A 21,806-nucleotide genomic window follows, 5' to 3' on the forward strand; every position below is an offset into this window, starting at 1 on the left:
AGCCACATTTTTGGAGGATTCGCAGTACGTGGAGGGATGGCAGACACTGTGGACTTTGCGCAGACAAGATTGGAGAGTGGAGCGGGAGCAGGCCACAGGGGGAGGTCACTCAGGAGACAGACCCAGCAGGAGGCCAAAAGCCTAAGGTGTGCCGGTGGAGCCCCGGTGTCTGGGTCCCAACGATGTCAGGACCTGTGACAGCTGCTTTATCCGATGATCTTGTTTGATCCTCAGAGAGTCCTGGGAAGCGAGTGTGACATACCCGTTTTCCAGATGAGGAAGCAGAGGCTCAGGAGGTGAAATGGCTTGCCTGAGGTTGCACAGCCAGGGAACAGCAGAGCTGGACCTGGGCACAGAGCCGAGTACCAAGGTCGGGGCCCTGCTCTCTGCCTTGCCCACCTAGGCTGCTGTGGGCAGGGGGAGAGGCAGAGTGGGACGGGGAGCGGCAGGTGAGGAGTTGCTGCCTTGTCTGTGGCAGGAGTGGGCATGGTGGGACCCTTCTGTGTTTACAACCTTAAGGAATAGACTTTTCTTTAGGACGCAAAAGTTTGGTTGTGCTCAGTGAGCAGGAAAATGGAAGTGACCCTGGAGCAGAGATTTAAAGCCCTGTTGGCCATTTAGGCAGCACTGTGTTTAATAGCTTGGGACCACAGTGTCAGAGTGATAAATCCACTGTGCACCGTGAGGTGGGGAGCTGGCCTCCTGGGGTCTCCCTGCTCTCTGAGTTCCACCAGGACCCAAAATTCCTTCCAATCTGTCTTGGAAATGGACCCAGCCCTGGACTAGAGAGGCTGTTAGCACCAGCTTCAAGAGGCGACTGTTGCCAGTGTTACACGGGAAACACAAAGAGGGCACAAAGTGATACATATGTAAGTCCACAAGTATGAAGTTAATGTTAAGTACACACTATAAAAACTAATGCTAGAAGGCTACGCTCCAAACAGGTTATCTATCCAAGGTTACTTCTAGGCAGGAGGAGAGGTAGATTTCCTGTTTCTTTGTGCTCAATGTCCCTTACAAATCAACACACACACAGGGATATAAAAAGTGCTCTCCATCCATCCCCATTTCCTAGCAGATTCTTGGGGTGCCCATGCTTCATCCCCCCAGCCCACTGGGTTTCAGAGCCACTGTGGTGGGTGTTCCCAGGGCCCGTCGCTTTGGCACTGTGCTGGCTTCCGTCTGCTCTGCTCTGTGCTGAGCTGCAGTGGCCCCTCAGCTGGGTGCAGCTACCACCTGGACGTACCCGTGGGGGGTACCCCTCAACTACTGTGAGGAGGGGGGCCAGGGGATAAATGCCTCCAGCCCCCAGGACAGCTTTGAAGTATGACTGAGGGTTGCTCAGAGGGACCTGCGAGAATAAGCCCAGGTGCCCCCATCTGTGTGAGCTCATTAGCATACCCTTTCTTGGGGCTTCTGGGTGGTTCAGCTGGTTAAGTGTCTGGCTCTTGGTTTTGGCTCAGGTCATGATCTCACGGTTCATGAGTTCGAGCCCCGCATTGAGCTCTGTGCTGTCAGTGCGGAACCTGCTTGGGATTCTCTCTCCTTCTCGCTGTGGCCCTCCCCTGCTCGTGCTCTATCTCTCTCAAATAAACTTTATAAAACAAAAACCATACCATTTCTTGTCTTCCTCCCTTCCCTGTTGTACTCTGCCCTTTCCCTCATATTTTTGGACATCACGTTCCCCCCCCCCCGCCCCCCGAAACTATCTGCTCCCCTCATCTCAGGGGAGCCCCAACCAAGAAAAGCCCACACTGACCAATTTCTGGAAGAGCTCCTCAGACGTCTTCTAGCACATCTGTATCCACAGCTAAATACTGATGTGTGCACTTGCTTTTTCGCAAAGCACAAACGGGACCAGGCCGTATTTACCATTCTGCAACTTGCTTCCTTTGTGACTCAGTGGAACACTGCAGTGGGATTTCAGGTGCCGGTGTGTGCACTTAGCAGCCCTTCCTGGCGACCTTGATTCTGCTTATTGTGGACACCCAGGTCCCCCAGGACGGGACCAATCCCAGTTAGAGGTTACTGGTCCTCAAGGAAGGGGAGCATGTGACAAATCCTTGTCCTCATCCAGTAGGTCCGTATTCACTGTCCAAACACTGGCTGAGCCTTGTCCGCTTCCCCCAGGCCAGATCCTGGCTGGGCTTTGCAGCTGAAAAGATAGGCCTGCATGGTCCAGCCCATTTGCCCAGCAAAAAGGAACAGTCCAGTAAGAGCTGCAGGTTTCCACAGACCTCAGAAGGCGGAGAAAGGGCGCCGAGGGGGCACAGATAGCAGATAAGGTAGGTCTCTGCAGAGGAAGGGACCTCTGAGTCCTGAAACCTGGGTGTTTGCCAAGTGGGGTAGAGCCCAAAGGAGTGAGGCAGGCTGAGGTGTGGAGGTGAGAGGGGGGGTGGGGGGTAGGACAGGGAGCAGATGTGGTATTTCTCATGCCTCGGCCTGACATTTTCCTCGACTGCAATGGATTCTTTTATCACGACTGTCACAAGCAGGCCTGTGTCTGCCAGCAGCCTTAGGGTCGGGAACAAAGGAGATGATGGACGCCTTTGGACAGAAGCCCTTACCTCATTCTTTGGGGACTTTGTCAAAAGCCAGTTATCTTTGAAAAACCAATTTTCAGGGATTTCACAGAAATTGTTCCAGAATTTGTGAGTGTTGACAACTCTGTCACTAATCAGCTGGGTGACCTTGGGAAAGTCACGTTAGAGACTGCTTTGGAATTGCTCTATTTGCTTTTTTGAGAGCAGCTGACCGAATGAGTGTACCCATTGTGTGTGGGTGGGGGGAGGTGATGGGAACATTCATGAATACTTGTCTGAGGTGACGCTGGCTACCTACTCCTTTCTCAGCTCCTGCCCCCCCATCCAGACTGCTTGTAAAGCAAGGGGTAAACAGAACAGTTCTCCTCTCTCTCTCTCTCTCTCTCCCCCTGCCTCCTTGCCTACTCCCCAGATTGGGAATACACATTAGGGTCAGCCCAGAATTTAAAACCCCAGCTCTTCCGCCGTTTGACCCTGGACAAGTCATTTTTTAAAAATTCATTTATTCTGCACATACTGAGCACCTACTATGTGACAATTACTAGTAGGCACTGGGGATACAAATGACACAGGCAAAACAGATAAAAAAAAAAACTCTGTCCTTGTGAAGCTTATATTTAGTAGGTGGAGACAAAGTCAGGCAGTAAAAATGAATAAAATGTTAGCTAGTTATAAGTGCTACAGAGAAAAGTAAAGCAGGGAAGGGGCTAGAGTGTGTTGGAGGAGGCCTTGTTGAGAAAGCAACATTTGAGTAAAGAACTTGAAACAGAGCAGCGGTGAGCCCAGTGGGTGTGTCTGGGAAGGGCCATCCAGGTGACAGTAACAGCAAGTGCAAAAGCCCTGAGGCACATGTGCTGTGAAGGGTACAGGAACACGGTATGAAGCCAGAGAGGATCCAGGCATGGGGATGGGCAGGTCATGTATGACATTGGCTTTTTCTCTGACATTCCCACATACAGACTCTTGGGAAGAGGAGCAACATGATTTGCCTTAGGTTTTAGTGGGATTGCTTTTACTGTGGTCTTGAGAATAGATTGTAGGGTGGTCTGGGTAGAAGCATGGAGGCCACTTAGGAGGCTATTAGAGACGCTAGTGGCCTGGATCAGGAAGGTAACAGAAGAGGTGATGAGAAGTAGCTGAATGCTGGATATATTCTGAAAATTCCAATGGGATTTGCTGGAGTGGGTGAGAAAAAGAGAAGAGTCAAGGAGTCAGGGATGATCTGCTGGTTTGGGGCCCAAGCAACGGCAAGGGCGGAGGTGCCATCAACTGAGATGAGGAAGACTGTAGGTTGGGTAGTGATCAGGAGCCTTACCTTGGACATGTGGGGGTTAAGATGCCCATAGGACATTTGAGAGGAGGTGCTGCGTAGGGAGTTGCATATGGGGTGCAGGGGAGAGTCCTGCATAAATATGGCTTTTATAGCCATGAGACAGTGTGAAGTCTGCTGGGGAATGAGCGTAGCTACTAAAGGGAGGAGGTCCCAGACCAAACCCTTGGGCACTGTGATGCTTAGAAACCAAGCCTCAGTTTCTCCTTCTGTAAAATGGGAATCAAAACTAGAATCATCTCATAAGGGCTGCCATAGAGATCATGTGAGACACTGCATGTGTTATGCATATATTAAACATTTCACAATAAAGGCCATAGGTAAGAGTATCATAGGCCCGAGTTGTCATTAATGATACAAATAGTTGTTATTAATGAGTAATGACGGTCTCAATAAGCATAATGCCTCCTACTTATAAATGCTTTTTAACTTTCAAATCTACTTTCTGGTTTTTTTTTTTTTAAGATTTTATTTTTTTTCTTTAAAATCATCTCTGCACCCAAAGTAGGGCTCGAACTCACAACCCTGAGATCAAGAGTTGCATGCTTTACTGACTGAGCAAGCCAGGCACCCCAACTTTGTTATTTTTGACCATCAAAACTGTCCTGAGAGGGGCACCTGGATGGCTCAGCCGGTTCAGTGTCCAGCTTCAGCTCAGGTCATGATCTCACGGTTCATGGGTTCGAGTCCCACTTCAGGCTCTGTGCTGACACCTCAGAGCCTGGAGCCTGCTTGGGATTCTGTGTGTGTGTGTGTGTCTCTCTCTGCCCCATTCCCACTCGCACTGTGTGCCTCTCTCTCTCAGAAATAAAAACATTTTTTAAAAAGCTTTTAAAAAGTGTCCTGAGCTATAAGACACATCATAAGTATCCCTGTGTAGCAAGTGAGAAACCTGGGGCTCACAGAGGTTAAGGGAGGTGCCCAGCTTTCCACCAGGTTAGTGACAGAGCCAGGATTTGTGTGGACACCCACCCCCCCCAAACCCCTGCTTCTCTGATCCTCCCACCACAGCCTGTTAAGCCTGACGAATGACTTTATTAAGTAGAACAGGTGCTACTCACCTGTGAGAATGTGGATGCCAGCTTTACTCAGGACAAGCCCCGATGGCAGTGCTCCCCACTGGTGGTACCAGTGGCCCGGGTTCATGCTAAATGGCCAGGGACACAGGCTGAAACCTGTGGAGGTGGTGACAGGGCAGGGTGACTCCCTTTTGTCAGACACCCTCCTTTTTCAAAGCAGATGAGGCGGTAAAGCTCATTCACATACCAGCTCTATTCAGCAAAACCTGCAGGACCCCTGCTCAGCCCGGGTACTGCTTTTCCTGGCAGTCAGTGCATCTCCCAGCACAGCAGCTAACTCTGGAAGAAGCTGTGAACCCAGTTAGTGGCATAGGAGGTTTGGGGGGGAGGCCTGGGTTGGCCCTGGGTCGAGCTGAGCTGCGTTCAGATCTCGACTTCTTTGTCTTCAGCTGGGTTCCTGGTGTAAGTTATTTTACCTCTTTGAGCTTCAGCTCTCTCTTCTGTAAGGGGGGGGGGGTCCCCTTGGTTCCCAGCATTGTTTATGGACTAGAAATAACATATAGAGTGAATGGAACAAAACAGGGCTTGATAAATAGGTGATGACATGATTATTATTAGCATTAATGTTATCAGCAAACTAAATGAAGAGTGAAATCAACCTACACACGTTCAACCAAAGCCCTTCTCCTTCAATAACCACATCTACTCTCAACCATCGACAAGGGGGTCTATCAAGAAGGGCGCCTGGGTGTGTCAGTTGGTTAAGTGTTTTGGCTCACATCACGATCTCATGGTTCATACGTTCGAGCCCGGTGTCGTGTCGGGCTCTCAGCTGACAGCATGGAGCCTGCTTGGGATCCCCTCTCTCTCCTCTTTCTCTGCCACTCCCCTGCTGTGCTCTCTCTCTTTGCAAACAAATAAACTTGAAAAAAAAAAAAGTACTGATTAGAATCTGCTGCAATTAAGGCCTCCATCATTGATATAGCCAGTACCTCTGAGTGCCCCTGTGCACCAGGAGTGAGACTTGAAGTGGGGAGGAAGCCAGATTCTGCCAGGAACTCAGGGCAGCCAGGCCCGGCTCAGGCAGCCTCTGGCTTTGCTGGTGTCCTGCCCCATGAGCTGGCCCTCTGGAGGAACAACTGGCATGGGAGCTCAGTGTCCTGCACCAGGGGCCTCCCGCGCTTGCTGACTGCATTGGAGTGGGCCTCCTACCCTCAGTTCCCTGATCCAGGGTGAGCAGGGAGGGAAGCTAAGGATAGGTACGTAGCCTGGGCACTGTCTCAAGGCAGAGAGAGAGAAGCAGCATTGCCTCCTTCCACCAGAAGGGAGCCCCTCCTGTGTCCAGTGTATACTTGATATCTTCTAGACTCCTTCACCTCTGCTCCACTGCAGAGAGGGGCTGCTTACCACACTTTAAGAAGCTCAGGGAGGTGAAGCAACTTGCCCATGACCACACAGTTGTTTCGAGGCCAGTCTGATGCTTGGGCTCTGGCTCCTTCTGCTCTGCCTCCCTCCCTCTGCCCTCAGAGGGGGCTGTGGGCCACACTGTGGCTGCCAGCCTGCAGGGAAGATTTCAGTGACAGGCTCTGGGCCTGGGATAGCAGTGGGGCTGAGCCTGACCTGCCTGGAGCGGAAGATGGAAGGTGCCAGGATCCCCACTCAGAGAGGAGAGGAGGAGGCAGAGGGTGGGGCAGCCCTGGCGATGTGGGAACATTTGCAGAGGTCATGCAGGGAGATGAAGGTGTTCTTTTTCATAACAGAGTCTGTAGGGAGAAATTAAGCCTTCTTGGAAGTTGAACCTAAAAATGCCAGCTGGCCATAATGACAACAGCAATAATACAATATGTAGTAATGCCATGTATTGTGGTAGACACTTTTCATATTGTAAATCTTCCTAGCACATCTGCCGAGTAGACGTTACTTTCTTCTCTACTTTGTAGCTGAGGTCATTGGGGCTCAGAGAGGTCACTTGATTTGCCCAAGGTCACTCAGCTAATAAGTGGCAGAGCCAGGATCCAAGCCCGGGTCTGTCTCATTTCAAAAACATGCTCCTTCTGCTATTCTAACTGAGGTATAATTTAATTCATCAGCCCGTTTGATCTGAAGTGACCAAGAGGAGGCCCAGAGAGGTTAAGCTGGGCGTGAGGCCCACGGTGGATTAGTCACAGCTGGGGAAGCTTCCGGATCTACAGGGCCACCTTACCACCATGCACTGCTGGAGAAGGGCTGTGTGCCAGCTGCCAGGGCCCGGCTGGGCTCTCTTCTTCCCTCCTTCCACATGCCTATTTATCACATATATATTTTTACGAGCAGCTCAACCTCTGCAAGAGAGGCAAACTGGAAGCCAAGGGTCTTCCTTGCCAGTCGTGTACAAAGAGCCATGCGCCTATTCCCTTGGCCATCTGCAGCCAGAGCCACATCTTGCTGAACTCCGGCACGACGGCCTCCTCCTCTAACACCACGTAGGCATTCTATGTGACCTTGGGCAAGCCATTGCCAAGTTCTAGGCCTCAGTTTCCCCTCCTGGGAAATAGGGGCTAGCAGCACCTCCCTCTGGGATGGCAGGGGGGCTTTAGTGTGGTGACGTCTATGAAAAAGTCAGCCAGCTGCCCGCCACCCATTCAGCGTTTAACAAATGCCACTTAGGCCTGACCTGGTTCTCTTTAGTGAGTGGTAGCCAGGAGTGCTCATTCTATTTCTAGAACAATATCTGTGGCAGTCTTGCAGCTTGGGGCCACCAAGTGGTCACCCTCTGCAGCCGAGGGCAACTTGTGTCCATCGTCATCTTCCTCCTGTGACTCCCCCGGCCTCGGCCCTCTCTACCTGACCCAGCATTGTCCGCCCTCCCCCATGACACTGCACAGAGTAGGTGCTTGGAACCTGGTGGGTGGTTGAATTCGTGTTCCGGGTCTATGCAGATCTGTGCTGACTACCACAGGGTGTCCCGAGGAACAAGCGACTCCGCCAGCTTCACCCATGGGGTGGCTCCTGGCCTGCACATCCCCCTCATGGAGAGCTGGCTAGACAGCAGTTCCTTCCACACACTTCTGTGCCCTGAGCAGGCAATTTTTGAGGTGGCCTGAAGAGAACACGGATTGGAAATTACGTTTGCCCCTGGCCTTTTTTTTTTTTTTTTTTTTTTTTTTTTTAGCTTACCCCAAAAGTCCTGTCACAAAAGGCTTTCAGCTGGAAATCACTCTATTGCACCCTGAGGAGGAAGCTGTCATAGGCTAGGACTGAGACTGGTCAAGGACCCATCGCTCCCAGGGCCCGAGCACAGACTGGCTGGTGCCCTCCATGCCTGTGGCCTGACTTCCCTCTGTGAGAGATGGCTGTGCCACCCGATTGTCCCCTGGGAGCAGCCTTCCTTCACAGTCTGGAGGTTGCTGTATAAACTCCCCAGCTGCCGCGTCCTCAGGTGGGATCGCTCTGAGGGCACCTTCCGGCCAACTCTCGCTGCTAGCCGGCTGCAGAACACATCCTGCCTACGTGTCCCTTCCCCCACCCTCCTTCCCCCAATTCCCTTGTCCCCTACACTACATGCTTTCTCTGTGGCTGCACTTTCTGTCTCAGGGAACATGGGGGGTTTAGAAGTGCCCCAGGGGCCACCAAGGAAGCACTTTAGGAGAAAAGGTGTCAAGGAGAGTCTGGACTATCTACCCATGTATCCTGCTCCCCAGCAGGGCATAACTAGTGGATGTTCCCATTGGAAGAATGGGCTCGGCTCCTCTCAGGCCCGCTTCCAGGTAGCTTGGGGCAGGGGGCCCTGCCCCTGGGTGTCAGGGTGACGAGGCAGCCCTGCACAATCCCTGGGGAAGAGTGCTCTGGGCGAGACTGCAGAGGGCATGTTCGGGAAGGGATTTCCGGGCTACTCTGAGGAGGAAAATTTGAGACCATAAGCTCCTCAACAGCTGTGCTCTCTGTATTGTTTGGGCCACTGCCTGGAGCACCATGGCTACGGGATGAATACAAATGCATAATGGAAGAGGCTGTCCTGGGGCTCAGAACAGACTTATTCATCCCTCGCTCCCCCACCTGCTCCCTGCCCAGCTCCCCTGCGACTTCTCTGGGACTCGATGTTGTCAAAACTTATATAAATCCCAGTGTCATCTGGCTCTGTTGTCTGCAGGACCCCAGACATCAGGAGGGAAGAGGGAATTTTCACTTTTCTCCATAAATGAGGGGGGTCGATGGGGAGGGCCCGTTGTCCACCCAAACTTCCTGGGAAGCAGCTAGGACCCAGAACGCAGGGATGGCTAGGGATCCTTTGTGCCCCATCCCCCCAGAACATTTTAGGTCATCGGCTCCAGTGCCATCTGCTTCAGAGGCTGGGCCGGGGGGAGCTGGCACTGTGCGCGGGGTGTCTCCCAAGAGGATGGAGAGCTCCAAACTGGTACAACCATAAGACTTCTGTGACTGAGTCTGGGCTGGGAGTCTGAGCCTGGATTTGGACAAACCATAAGAAGAGCATAGAAGGAGTAGAAATAACACCCAAGGCAGAAGTAGAGGCCCCCTCTGGAAGAGGAGCCAAAGCTGGGATGTGATGACCATCTAGGACTATAGGGGGAAAGAGCTAAATGAGTTCATAAGCCAGCAAGTGATAGATAGGTAGCAAGGAGGTAAATAGTCAGGGCCTCTCCAACAAACATTATAGCGAGACCTCCCCTCCTTTCATCTGGACCTCATACTGCTTTTGATGCAGCCTCTGTTAGTCTCAGCTAACTAACCAGCCAGCTCACATTGTCCAGTCTCAGGGAGCTTATGACTGTTTCACAGAATACACTGCCAGGCCAGCTCTCCCTGTCCTGCCAGCTGGATTTATTTCCAAGGCTTAAAAGCAGGACTTTATAGGAAACCGTGATAGGTTCCATCTTACTGCAGTATGCCAAATTTCCTAGAGTGTGCAGATCATTTGGGTTTCTAGTTCCATACTGGGTATCATCTATCATTTCCAGCTTGTGCTTCTTACATATGTGGTAACATCATAACAAACACATTAAAACTTACAACACCCTTAAAGCGAAATAAGTCAGTCAGAGAAAGACAAATATCATATGATTTCCCACTCATATGTGGAACTTAAGAAATAAAACAGATGAACATAGGGAAAGGGAAAAAAAATAAGATAAAAACAGAGAGGGAGGCAAACCCTAAGAGACTCTTAAACACAGAGAACAAACTGAGGGTTGCTGGAGGGGAGGGCGTGGGGGGATGGGCATGAAGGAGGGCACGTGTTGGGAGGAGCACTGGGTGTTATATGCAAATGATGAACCTCTGGATTCTACTTCTGAAACCAGTACTACACTGAATGTTAACTAACTTGAATTTAAAAAAATTAATTTCAAAAAGCCTTGCAGCATCCTTTGTTAAACATAATGAAGGTGTAGTGGTGAGTTCAGTTGTGTTGCCCGGAACTTGACTTCTTGACATAATGCTCTTTTTCTAGGGTAGATATTTAATTAAATGTATTAACTTTAGTTTTGCAGCTTTCTTTCAATAAGTTTGCCAATAAATGGACCAATAAATTTACCCCGATCTCAAACATATTTTAAGGATCTTGGAAAGTTTGTAATCCACAGAGCCTTATGTCTGGAGCGTTGCATGGTTTAAGCAGGCCTGGCATCTTCCTGCTCTTTCTAGGTCAGCTGCATCAGCAATCCTGGCTGAACTTCCTGCCTCTGGGTCCCCTGTCTGCAACCTGGTGCCTTTTATACATGGCTTCCAGACTCATCACCCTGAAATACCATTTCTTTTTGTTCCATTTTCTTCTTGACAGTCTGTGTTGGAGCTGGAATTAGGCCAGGACACTCAGCCTGCATTTGGGGCTCTCCATCATCAGCTCCCAGCCCCGGGTGACCCAAAGTCCCTTGGTCCTAACACAGGCCATCCCTGAAGTCAGGCCAGGGCCTTTGTTGGCCCTTGGACCCACCATGCTGATTCCTTCATGTCCACCATTGTCCCTCTTCTCTCCCAACCTGGGGATGCGATGATCTCCAATAATACCATCCTGGGCCCATAACAGAGGCTTTCCAGCAATGGAGAGTGTTTCTGAGGCTGCCCACGTTTCTCTCCAAAGACTTACATTTCTTGTAGTCTTGATCCTTTCTTACGAGTATCTCCTAAGGCCTCCACTTTGACTTTCTGCTTGTCTCCCATGGGAGAGAGAGCCTGGCCTCCTCTCTGTTAAAGGAGGAGAGATGGGCTCAAGGACTCTTGGGAGGGAGGACCAGATGGCACTGGAATGTGGCTGGTGCCACAGGAAAGAAGGCCGGTGAGCCTCTGACTGGGTGGCAGTGTGGTAATATCCAAAAGGTAAATTCAACAACTTAAAATAGTTAAAACAATCCAGTCATTAAAATAATTTAAAAATAACAAATAATAAATTACTGACCATCATCGTGTCTCTTCACTGAGTCCCCGTGACATCTGACGCCCTATTCATGACCTTTATCTTACCATACTCACGTGAAATAAAAACAGGCTCAGGGCAGGTACCGCAGGTGTTCAAGGCCACACAGGCTGTGAGGACAGCCCAGGCCTGTCTGCTTATCACATCCATGACCTTTCTTCCCCATCAGGACCATTTTCTCACCCAGCAGCAGATAGGTTCACCAATTGCTGGAGAAGTACAGCATTTCACTATCTGTCTAGACCTCCACCAGTGCCAAGTGGTTTTAATTACTGTAATGCAGTGATTAAAAATCTGTTTTAATAGCCTGTAGGACTGCTTCTGCCTCGTTATCCCTTATTTTTGCATTTTTCTGTTTCTTTTGTGTTTACTTTTCCAGATAAACTTTAATCATTTTAGTAAGGTCCCCCCGAAGTCCCATTGGTATTTTAATCGAGATCATACTACACTTATGGATTATTTTAGGGGATAATTGACATCTTTGAGTTACTGAGTACTGCGGTCCACGCATAAAATATATCTCTCCATTTAGGCAAGTTTTCTGTTATGTCCTTCAATGTGATTTACATTTTTATTCTTACAAGACTTACACATTTCTTATTGTGTTTATCCCTAAGTATTTTATCTTTTTTGTTGTTATTATGAAAGGAATCCTACCTTCCATTATATTTCCCAACTTGTTATATGCCTGCAGGGAAGCTGTTGATTTTTGATGACCAGTAATTTTCTACTTCACTGCATTCTTATTTCTCTCGAAGGTTCTCTTTTGGTTCTCCTGGGTATACAAGCAAACCATCTGCAGAAAATGACAATTTTGCCTTCTTTTTCCTCTTTCACTTACAGAACAGTGATAAGTAGTCGTGGTGTTGGTGGTATAATGTAATTTTTAATAACTAAACAAATAGTATGTCACCATTTAATCATACTATAATTTAATTAACTGTCCTCTATTTTATACATTTGTTTCCAACTTTTCCCTCTTGTAAATAACACTGCAGTGAATGCTTTTACCTATACCAGCTGTTCTCTTTATTTATATCAGCATGGTAGATTGTTAGGAGTAATAATAGGTCAAGAAATATAAACTGTTTTTGAGATTGCCGACACTGAGTGCCAACCGATTTTCCAGAAAGAGTTTATCTAATTAATTAAACATGTATATGTTAAAGCTTTGAACATTGGCTAGTGCCTTGTAGAATCTCAAGATTGGGGGACCATTTACTTAGAGGAGATTTATATTAAGTGAGCTTGGTTGTTAGTCTTGTCAAGAAGATGTTTTATTGTCAACTCAGACTTAGTTCAGAACAAGAGATTGTAGCATCAGAATGGGCTAGTGCTGAGGCCAGGTCTGGCCTCTTGGGGTCCCCTGAGCTCAAGTCCAGCAGAGTCTATGTTTACCTTCTTCTGAAAATCCCCTCTGCCAGAGACTGTTGGAAACTACACCACCATTGGGCATGGGCCAAGTATTGTCCTGACTGGGCTTGCCCATGCCCAGAAGCCACAAGTCTGTGGCAGGGGTCGTGGTCCTTTGGCTCATGGCTCTGCCCCTCTGTGCTGCCTTTTGCATATATGTTTCAGTCTTTCTCTCCTGGCTCTCCAGACGTACCAGCTGCTGAGCTGGTTTGTTCTTCTTCCTTGGTAGCCCTCATCTTCCCTTGCGTAAAGTAAACAAAGTGTTACGGGCTTACTTATGTTCCCCTAAAACTGGTATGTTGAAGCCCTAACCCCCAGAACCTCAGAATATAACCTTATTTTTCCAAATAAGATACAATAAGATGTAAGTTAAGATGAGGTCACTCCAGTGGGCTCTAATCTAATAAGATAGGTGTCCTTATAAAAAGGGGAGATCCAGACACAGAGACAGGGACAACACCGTGTGAACAAGAAGGCAGAGATCAGGGTGCATGTCTACAGGCCGAGAACCACCAAAGATGGCCTGCAAACCACCGGAAGCTAGGGGAAAGCGGGTAGAACAGATTCTCCCTCGCAGCCCTCGAAGGCTCCCACTGTGCGGACACCCTGATCTTGAACTCCCAGCCTCCAGAGCTGTGAGACAATAAACTTCTGTTGCTTAAGCCACCCAGTCTGTAGCACTTTTTTTAGGGCAGACCGAACAAACTAATACGTAGGGGAAAGGCTCATCTGCTCAATCAACGTGAAGCAAAGGCCTCTGTGTGCTCAGAAAGATGCACTACGATGGCTTCAACAGGTGAGGCCAAGGGTGAGGAGGGGCACAGCTTGCAGAGCGAGCATCCTGGATCCCATGACTTAGCAGCCCTGGGTGTGGGCCTGGAGCCTTGAGAGAGAAGGCAAGGGTACCCTTGCAGGCAGCTCTCTGGGCAATGCTTGTTGCATAAATCCGACAGAGTCCCTGTGAAATGGTCAGAGGCCTCTGCTTTCCAGGCCCAAGCCCTGTAGCTACCCTGCTAGTGTTGGAGATACACCACGACCACACAGGGAACGTCACTTCAGGGAGGCGGAGGCCTGGCTTCTCGTGAAACCAGCAACTCTGCAAGTGTAGACGAACAGGTGGAAGTTGTCACATAGGAGTGACACTGGTCTTAAAACATGCTCTCCAGACCTTCCAGGCTGGCAGTGGAGGAGTCCCTTTGGAGAAGGCTGGGGGAACTTAGAGCCCAACTGCCATCCCCTTGGAGACTGCCACAGCCCTCAGCAGGCTGGCCTGAGTACTGCAGTGGCCCACCCTCCCCTTCCTCCCCACTGCAGACGCCCATGCTGGGAGGCTGGGGAGCACCTGACTAAACAGTGGGTCAAACAGACCCGGCCGGACCCACAGCTGGGAACCTTGTTTCCATGGCAACACTGCATCTTCAGTTTGGGGGACGCTCCCCCACAGGCACCTGCTCAGAACCTCACTCTGCAGCCCGGCAGAGACTTCAGAGTCCAGCTACCAGGGATAGAGCCCAACCCTGCCACAGCTCCTCTGTCATCATGGCTAAGCTCCTCAACCTCTCTGAGCCTCTGTCTTCTCAGCTGGAAAATGGAGATAGATCCCACCTGTCAAAGGTCTCCTGACCATTAATAAATAATACAATGCATATAAACTGCCCCACATGACTTTGGCACATAGAAGTGACCACTGCCAGGTAACTCTTATCATTACCTGCATAATACTCCCCAAATAATGGACACCCAAGTTCTGTCCACCTTATGAACATTTTTCCTTCTCCCTTAAGCTAAGCAGCAGACAGCACACTAAACATGAAAGGCATCAATGATGCGTGCTCATCTTAAATTAATCATAACAGGTTCTGCACTATTCATTTCCATTCACCAGCCCTTGCTCACCAGAGACTTTTTAGGATTTCCCAAAAGCATTTTCAGGGATGCTTGTAAATTCATTCCACTTTGTTATAGGCAGCGCTCCCACTCCAGGCCCTTTTCTCCGTGAATGCTTCTCCAGCCACACGTTCAGTGCCTTTCCAATGCAGTGGAAGGCCTCATGACTCCCATATAAATTAACTGAAATCCTAATAGTTTGTTCGTTGGTTCATGCTTTCGTTGATTCATTCCTTCCTTCATCAAAGAGCAGGAATTACTTAAGCAGGAAGGTGTATCCAGGCAGAAAGAGCAGGAAATCACAGTTATGAGAGGCCTCAGGGTCTGGGGCTGGAGGCCTCAGCTTGGCTGGGGTTGGAGTGGAGGGTGTAGTGATTGATTGAATATTTACTGACAATGTACTCTGTGCCAGACCCTGTGCTAGGTGCTGATAAGGCAGTGAACAGGGCAGCCAGGGACCCCGTCCTGGAACTTAGAACTCAGCAGGGAGACATGTCACAACCAATTATAGAAGTTGTCCTGTGGTTACTATGGTGCTGGTGGCACACAGGGGAAGCAGAGAGTGCTGGGAGCGGGCATGAGGGAACTCTGGTCTGTCTTAGGAGTCAGAAAAAGCCAATCTAGGGAACCTCTAAACTTAGAGGAGAAATTAACTAGCAAGATGTCTGTTGCGAGGTGGGAGTGAAGAAAAAGGTATTCCAGGCAGCAGGAGCAGTATGTGCAAAGGCCCTGAGGTGAGAAGGAGCTTGGTATAATTTAGGAACGGAGATAACAAGTGGCATGCATGGAGCATGGCAAGAAACAAGGCTGGAGAGGCAGCAGGGTCTCCCAAAGGTTAAAAGGAGAAAGCAAGAAGTAAAGCTTTGTGTATGTAAGATTTTCGAGCAAGGGTAATTTGGGGTGTGATGAGATTACAAACTCACTAACAGTGCCCAAAGGCAGGTGGCCGAGTGGCACCTTGGAGATGCCTCGTGGTTGAAGTGGCTGCCCAAGGAAAGCACTGCCAGGGAGGAGAACACTGCTTGACAGAACTCACCACGTTTCAGGCAGACAGGCTACCTGCCTGTGAACCAAGCCACACCTCCACCTCCACCTCCACCCGGCAACTCTAAGGGCCACCCAAGCCCTTTCTTCCTACTGTCCTTGACAGTAGTGGCTGTGTACTTCACCACGCCCAGCCCACTCTTTGTTCAGCACCTCTATTCCCAGGCCTTAAAAGAGGATTTATTGCAGCCCAACCCAGCTGTGGTAACTTGTAAGAAACGAAATGGCTCCTAAGTGGCCATACCTGTCCTGTGTGCTGCATAAAGTCGTTTGACCTCTCTGTTTTCCAAGAACCAGAGATTAGACAGAGCAACTCATTCCAGCAAAGTTTAGAAATTCTCACCCATCCCAAATGTACATCCTCTGGAGCCAGCAGTCACCAGTGACCTGGAGCCATGGCCCCTCTGAGGCAGAGATGACGCAGCCCGCCCTTCAAGAAGCCATCAGTTCTAAAGTGAGAGCTGAGAACGGTGCCCTGGGGCGACCCCATCCCAGTCACACATTGCCCAAAGCAAGTCAGCTGGGTCTTCTTATGGAGCCACTCTGGGTCAAGCACCACAGAGCCCACTCATCACCCCGAGGGCACAGCAACATGGGAAGAGCACAGTTGTTTCATGTCCTCAAGCCCTATACAACCTCAGCCCAGAGAATGAATGGAAAAACTCACTTAGGGCCTTGAAAGGAGCCCAATTTCTGTTTTGAAGTTTAGAGCAATCTTCTTAGACACTATTTTCTGTTCATCCACACCTTACTAGCATTTACATCAGCCCGGTCATCTGCCTCCCACTGCCTTCGCCAAACAGAAGCAGCAGCCAGCGTGGGCAGTGAGGCCAGAGAAAAGCACACAGGCGCGGGCCCGCAGCGTGGACCACCTACCCACATGGGGGCGCTCAGGAGAGCAGCAGCAAGCGGGAGCTCTCAGAGCACAGCAAAGGGGCATGCAGCTCCCACCCCAGCAGCCAGGCAGAACCAGGACCAAACGTGGCATTTTCTTTTCTAACGGAATCCTCAGAAATGGATTCCATTGGGGCGCCTGGGTGGCTCAGCCGGCTGGGCATCCGCCTTCAGCTCAGGTCACGATCTCGCAGTTTGTGGGTTCGAGCCCCGCGTCGGGCTCTGTGCTGGCAGCTCAGAGCCTGGAGCCTGTTTCAGATTCTGTGTCTCCCTCTCTCTCTGACCCACCCCGTTCATGTTCTATCTCTCTCTGTCTCAAAAATAAATACACGTTAAAAAAAAAAAAATGGATTCCATTGTGTTAAGGGTGACTGGTTTTAGATGGCGGCATGATACCATTTCACAGTATATGCATATATGAAATCATTGTGGTGCACCTTAAGCCTGTACAGTGTTATATGTTAGTTATATCTCAGTAAAACTGGAAAAAAATTAAAGGTGAAGGCATAATGCATTTTAGAAAAATTCCCACCCAAAGAGATCAAACTAAAAGTAGGTTTAGGTACTTAAAAGGATAATTTATCAGAAAAATTCACTGATGTTGAAAAAGCTCTTTCCCTGTTTCAAATAAATGAGGTGTCAGCGAAATAATGCCAGCATTAAATAATAAAGGCACCCCGGGAAGGGTGTGATTAATTATCTAATGAGGGCATGGGCAATGAGTGCTGTCAGCTCGTGGAAAGGCACAGTCCCTGTGGGTGCAGAATTATGGGGGGATGGACCAAGGAGGACCTTGTGCAGGTGTGGGACCTAGTAGGAATGGGCCTGATGGGGGGGATGGGAGAGGTGTTCCAGGCAGGCTGAAAGGCAGGAGCAAAGGCGGGGAGGCGGGGAGCACTTGAGTCTGCGGAAGGGGAGCATTTGGGTGGGTTCCTTGAGGGGAGCCTGCTGGGGCCAGACTGTGACCCGGATACGCGGCAGACATCTTCCGGTGGCTGCCGCTGACAGGTCCACAGAAGCTTCTTTGAGAGCCTCCCAGGCATGCCCCTGAGAATGCCCTAGGCCGTGCCAATGGCCGGGGTTGGTTTTGGCAGCTCAGGGTCGGGAAGTGCGTGGGAGGAGACGGCCCGGCAGAGCGGAGAGGCTGCCAGGCCTCATGGTCTGCACACAGGTGGCCGGTGTCAGGCGGGCAGTGGTGTCTGTGGACCTCACTGCCCAGATGGGCAGGGCTGTCCCTCACAAGCGAGCCTTTGTGGCCCTGGTTTACGAAACCAGCCAAATATTTTCCCTGTCGCTTTATGAGGTGCTAGCTCTGCCCATTCAAGCTGGGAAAAATAAAAGCGTCACATAATTTGCTCCGTGAGAGTTGAGAGGAGGTTTGAAGTTAAGGGAATTCTGCGCCCCTGGAAAGGCCTGTCAGCCCGGAGTGGGGGAGGGGGGGCGGTTCCCAGGATCCCACCTCTGGAGGGGATGTGGGCACCATCCAAGTCAGCTGCAGCTTTTTTGTGGATGGAGAGAATGAGGCCCTAAGCCTGGAAAGTCAGCCCAGAAGATGGAGTTAGGTGAGGAGAGCCAGTTCCCTGAGAATCTTCTATAGCACTGTGTTTTTAGGGACAGTTTAGCCCCTTATGCATAGGTGAGGCTGGGGAAGTCACAAGGGGAAATGGGAATTCTCCTGCAGAACTTACCCACCAGCCATAGAGGTTTCTAGAAGGGTTTCAGAGCCGAGGTACCTGGTAGGAGAGGACCTCGGACAGTGAGGTTGCCAAGCATCAGCCTTGGGACACCAGGGTGGCTCAGTCAGTTAAGTGTCAGACTCTTGATATCAGCTCAGGTCATGACCTCAGGGTCATGGGATTTAGCCCCACGTCAGGCTCCACAATGAGCATGGAGCCTGCTTAGGATTCTCTCTCTCTCTCTCTCTCTCTCTCTCTGCCCTTCCCCAACTCACGCTTTCTCTCAAAATAAATAAACATTAAAGAAAAAAAAGGGGGGAAAAAGCATCAGTCTTATGTCGTGAGGGAGTGGGCAGCCACCGACACACTGTGATTTCTAGCTTCCCAGTGAGTTCTTACATCCCCTACAAAGCGCCCTTTCTTACTGACCATGGCCTGCAATTCACTGGTAGACCTACTTCCCTTTTGCCTCTAGTAATAAGTGTCATTGGGTACTTGTCACTCTGTGCCAAGCACTTCATTAGGTACCACGTTCTTCCAACTGAGGTTTATTGAAAACCTACTATATATACAAGCTCCTGAGAATATAGCAACGAAATTCTCCTTTGCAACAGCGCTGTTTATAGTAGCGGTGAACCCATTGCTACAGATGAATAAGTTGAGCTCATAGAGAAATGACTTGCCAAAGACATACAGCTACTACATGGCAGAGCTGCATTTGAAAGCCAAGTCAGTCTGACTTCAATGCCTGGCTTCTCTCTACTTCATTGGCCAGGTTAGAAAGAGGCACGTAATTAGTAAAGAAGCGACAATATATGTAGCCTCAATTATAATTCTTTGGTTTGTGTTCCAAGTTATATTCAAACTAGTCATAGTTTTGTATGCTAATTATCTTTTGAGATGAATAAAGATACATTTTCTTAAAAGCAAATCCATAATGGCTACTGACCTCAATTCCACAAAGCATGCGGCAACTCCGCATCGCCACCTGGTGGCAGAGCTTTCTCATAGCAGAGGAGAGAGAGCTGAAAAAGAGCAGACTTAACTAGACAACAACTATGGGTAGCGGAAAGGACACCATATCTGAGGGGTTCTGGCCTGTGATCTGCCCTGGACTGGCCATGTGGGCACTGAGTCATCCACTTCAGCTCTCTGGGCAGCAGATTCTTGACTGTGCAGTGCCTGATGGACTGGTATCCCTGAAGATCCCTTCTAACTTGTACATTCCCTGACTCTCTGTGTCTCTTTCGTAGTACTGAACTTGAGGGGAAAATGCTCAGGTGGATTTTGACGCACCAGCCGGAAAACTGGCACTGTGCAAGGAGGGCTTTCCAGAGCCCTTAGGCTACTCCATGAAGGCAGACTTCCTCCTCCAACTGTATAGCATGGCCCGCCACGGTTTTCTTACCTCTCTGGAATCCTTTCTGACTCCAGGCCTCTTAATGTCCATTCTTACCTCCTTCCATTCTTCACTGGACCAGGGATCCTCTTCCACCTACTATAGTGCCTCCATCTGAAATAACCTCTGATCATAGTCCCATAACTCAAGTCCAGGGTTAGAGAAGGCCTAACACAGCCAGGGTGGTTTGTTAGTTGTATTCTCTTGTAAGCAACAAGAAACCTGACCCAAACTACCTTATATTAATAAAGAGAATGTACATGCTTTTATCACTGACTAGTACTTGGGTAAATCGGGCTTCAGCCTCACCTACATCCAGGGTTCAAACACTATTGCCAGGGTCTAGTTTTTCTCTCCATTTCTCAGCTCTTCTTCCTTTGCATGCAGTAGTGACTTAGGGCTACTTCATGGGGCTTTAGGTCCTCATACTCTCAATCTCCATGAAATAACACAATTTAAGTATAGACCAGTCTCCAAATCTCTCATCCCACAGGGCATCCCACAATGAAGTGAGGTTATCAGAAGGATAGCCTTGATTATCACCCTGATTTATTGAAAGATCGATCATTATACACTTTCATTCTATTAACCTTTATGTTAGTTACTAATGGATTTTTGGTGGGTTTGCTCCCAGCATCTTTTCTCTGCTCTTTTAATAAAACATCTTCAGATTCCCTTGGGGAATATGGGTGTTCCCAAGACCCTGCCCCATCCCACCTCTTAAGCCCCTTCTGCACACACATTTCTGGAGGCACCATGGTTGGGCTCTTTCTCAAATCCCAAAATGCCTGCAAGAAGCCCCTGGGGCCATCTGTTCCATCCTTTTTTTTTTAAAATCTTTATTTATTTTGAGAGAGTGTCTATGTGCATGAGCAGGAGAGGGGCAGGGGAAGAGAGAGAATCTCAGTCTCCAAGCTCAGTGCACAGCCCACTGCAGGTCTCAGTCCCACAACTGCGAGAGCATGACGTGAACTGAAGTCAAGGGTTGGATGGTCAACCGACTGAGCCACCCAGGCATCCCAACCTATTCCCTCCTTATCTTGCAGGAGCCAGCCTGTTGTATCAGCCTTGACTAGCACAAGTCCTGGAATGCATTCTAAGGCCTCTTTGGGTCACATACCCACTCCTGAGCCAATCACGGTGACCACTGGCTTGGAATGTGCTGATTAGCTGAGCCCTGGTCACAATCTCCACCCACGCAGGTGGGATGGGGCAGGGTCTTGGGAACGCGCATATTCCCCAGGGGAATCTGAGTATGTTTTATTAAAAGAGCAGAGAAAAGATGCTGGAAGCAAACCCACCAAAAATCCATTAGTAACTAACATAAGGGTTAACAGAATGAAAGTGTGTAAATGATCGATCTTTCGATAAATCAGGGTGATAATCAAGGCTATCCTTCTGATAACCTCACTTCATTGTCTCCGGAGTTTCATTTAATAGCAGCTGGATTCTGTCCTCCCTGCACTGCCATCCACAGGGGGCAGTCCTGGTGAAGACACATTTCAGTGATGACTCCAATTTAAAGACCTGGAAAAAGGGAGGTATTTCTTTAGGTTTGTGGGTTTACCCATGGGAGGTTGTCTTGCATGTGATATCATCCTGTAACTACTGGGATATCCTTCTGTCCCCTCCTCTGGTCTCTGGTGTTCACTCAGAGATCTATTTGTCTAGAGTAGATTTTGCTCACTGTGCTGCCCTGCCTGGGCTGATGTTTAAAATTCCAGGTAGAGATTTCAAATGGGAAGAGCCTTAGGGACCCTGGTCCAAGCCCCCGTGCTGTGGATGGGGACCGGTGAGAGTCAGGGGCTTGCCAAGGCCCCTCAACCAGTTAAATTGCAGAGCCAAGGCCCTCTGCCTGGCAGCCCCTTCCTCTGGGTGCCTCATTTCCATGGGATTCCTGAGTATCCAGGCAGGAAGGCAGCTGAGGTGAAGGCCCAGATGTAACCTTTGCCGTGAAGAATCCACAGAATCCTTTCTCTTTAGAGCAGTGGGGCAGGCCCCTCACTGTGTGTGTTGCTGGGTGCATCCACGGTGGTTATTTCTTGCTGCAGGGCATCCCTTCCTAATTGTATTTTGCTCAGACTAATGTGAAAACGTAACTTTCCCAGCACACCCAAATGAGGCCAAGGGAGGAGGTGGTGTGAAAGTAGAGACTTAAATTTCAGCAGATAAACTGCAGGGAATCATCTGGA

At 49.5% G+C, this 21,806-nt stretch overlaps 1 protein-coding gene and 1 long non-coding RNA gene across 2 annotated transcripts in view; one reads left to right on the plus strand and one right to left on the minus strand.

Annotated features, from left to right (window-relative positions):
• The window catches only part of SPSB4 (splA/ryanodine receptor domain and SOCS box containing 4), an 81,491-nt gene that overhangs the window by 36,627 nt on the left and 23,058 nt on the right, over positions 1-21,806 (plus strand). The gene's annotated exons all lie outside the window — the stretch shown is intronic.
• LOC131511926 (uncharacterized) lies at positions 12,554-15,034 on the minus strand. Its single transcript, XR_009261814.1, has 2 exons — positions 14,611-15,034; positions 12,554-12,955 (listed from the first exon to the last, which is right to left on the minus strand). It is a non-coding gene; the product is annotated as an uncharacterized LOC131511926 (long non-coding RNA).

Source organism: Neofelis nebulosa, chromosome 5 (assembly GCF_028018385.1).
Source record: "Neofelis nebulosa isolate mNeoNeb1 chromosome 5, mNeoNeb1.pri, whole genome shotgun sequence".
NCBI classification, from domain to species: Eukaryota; Metazoa; Chordata; class Mammalia; order Carnivora; family Felidae; genus Neofelis; species Neofelis nebulosa.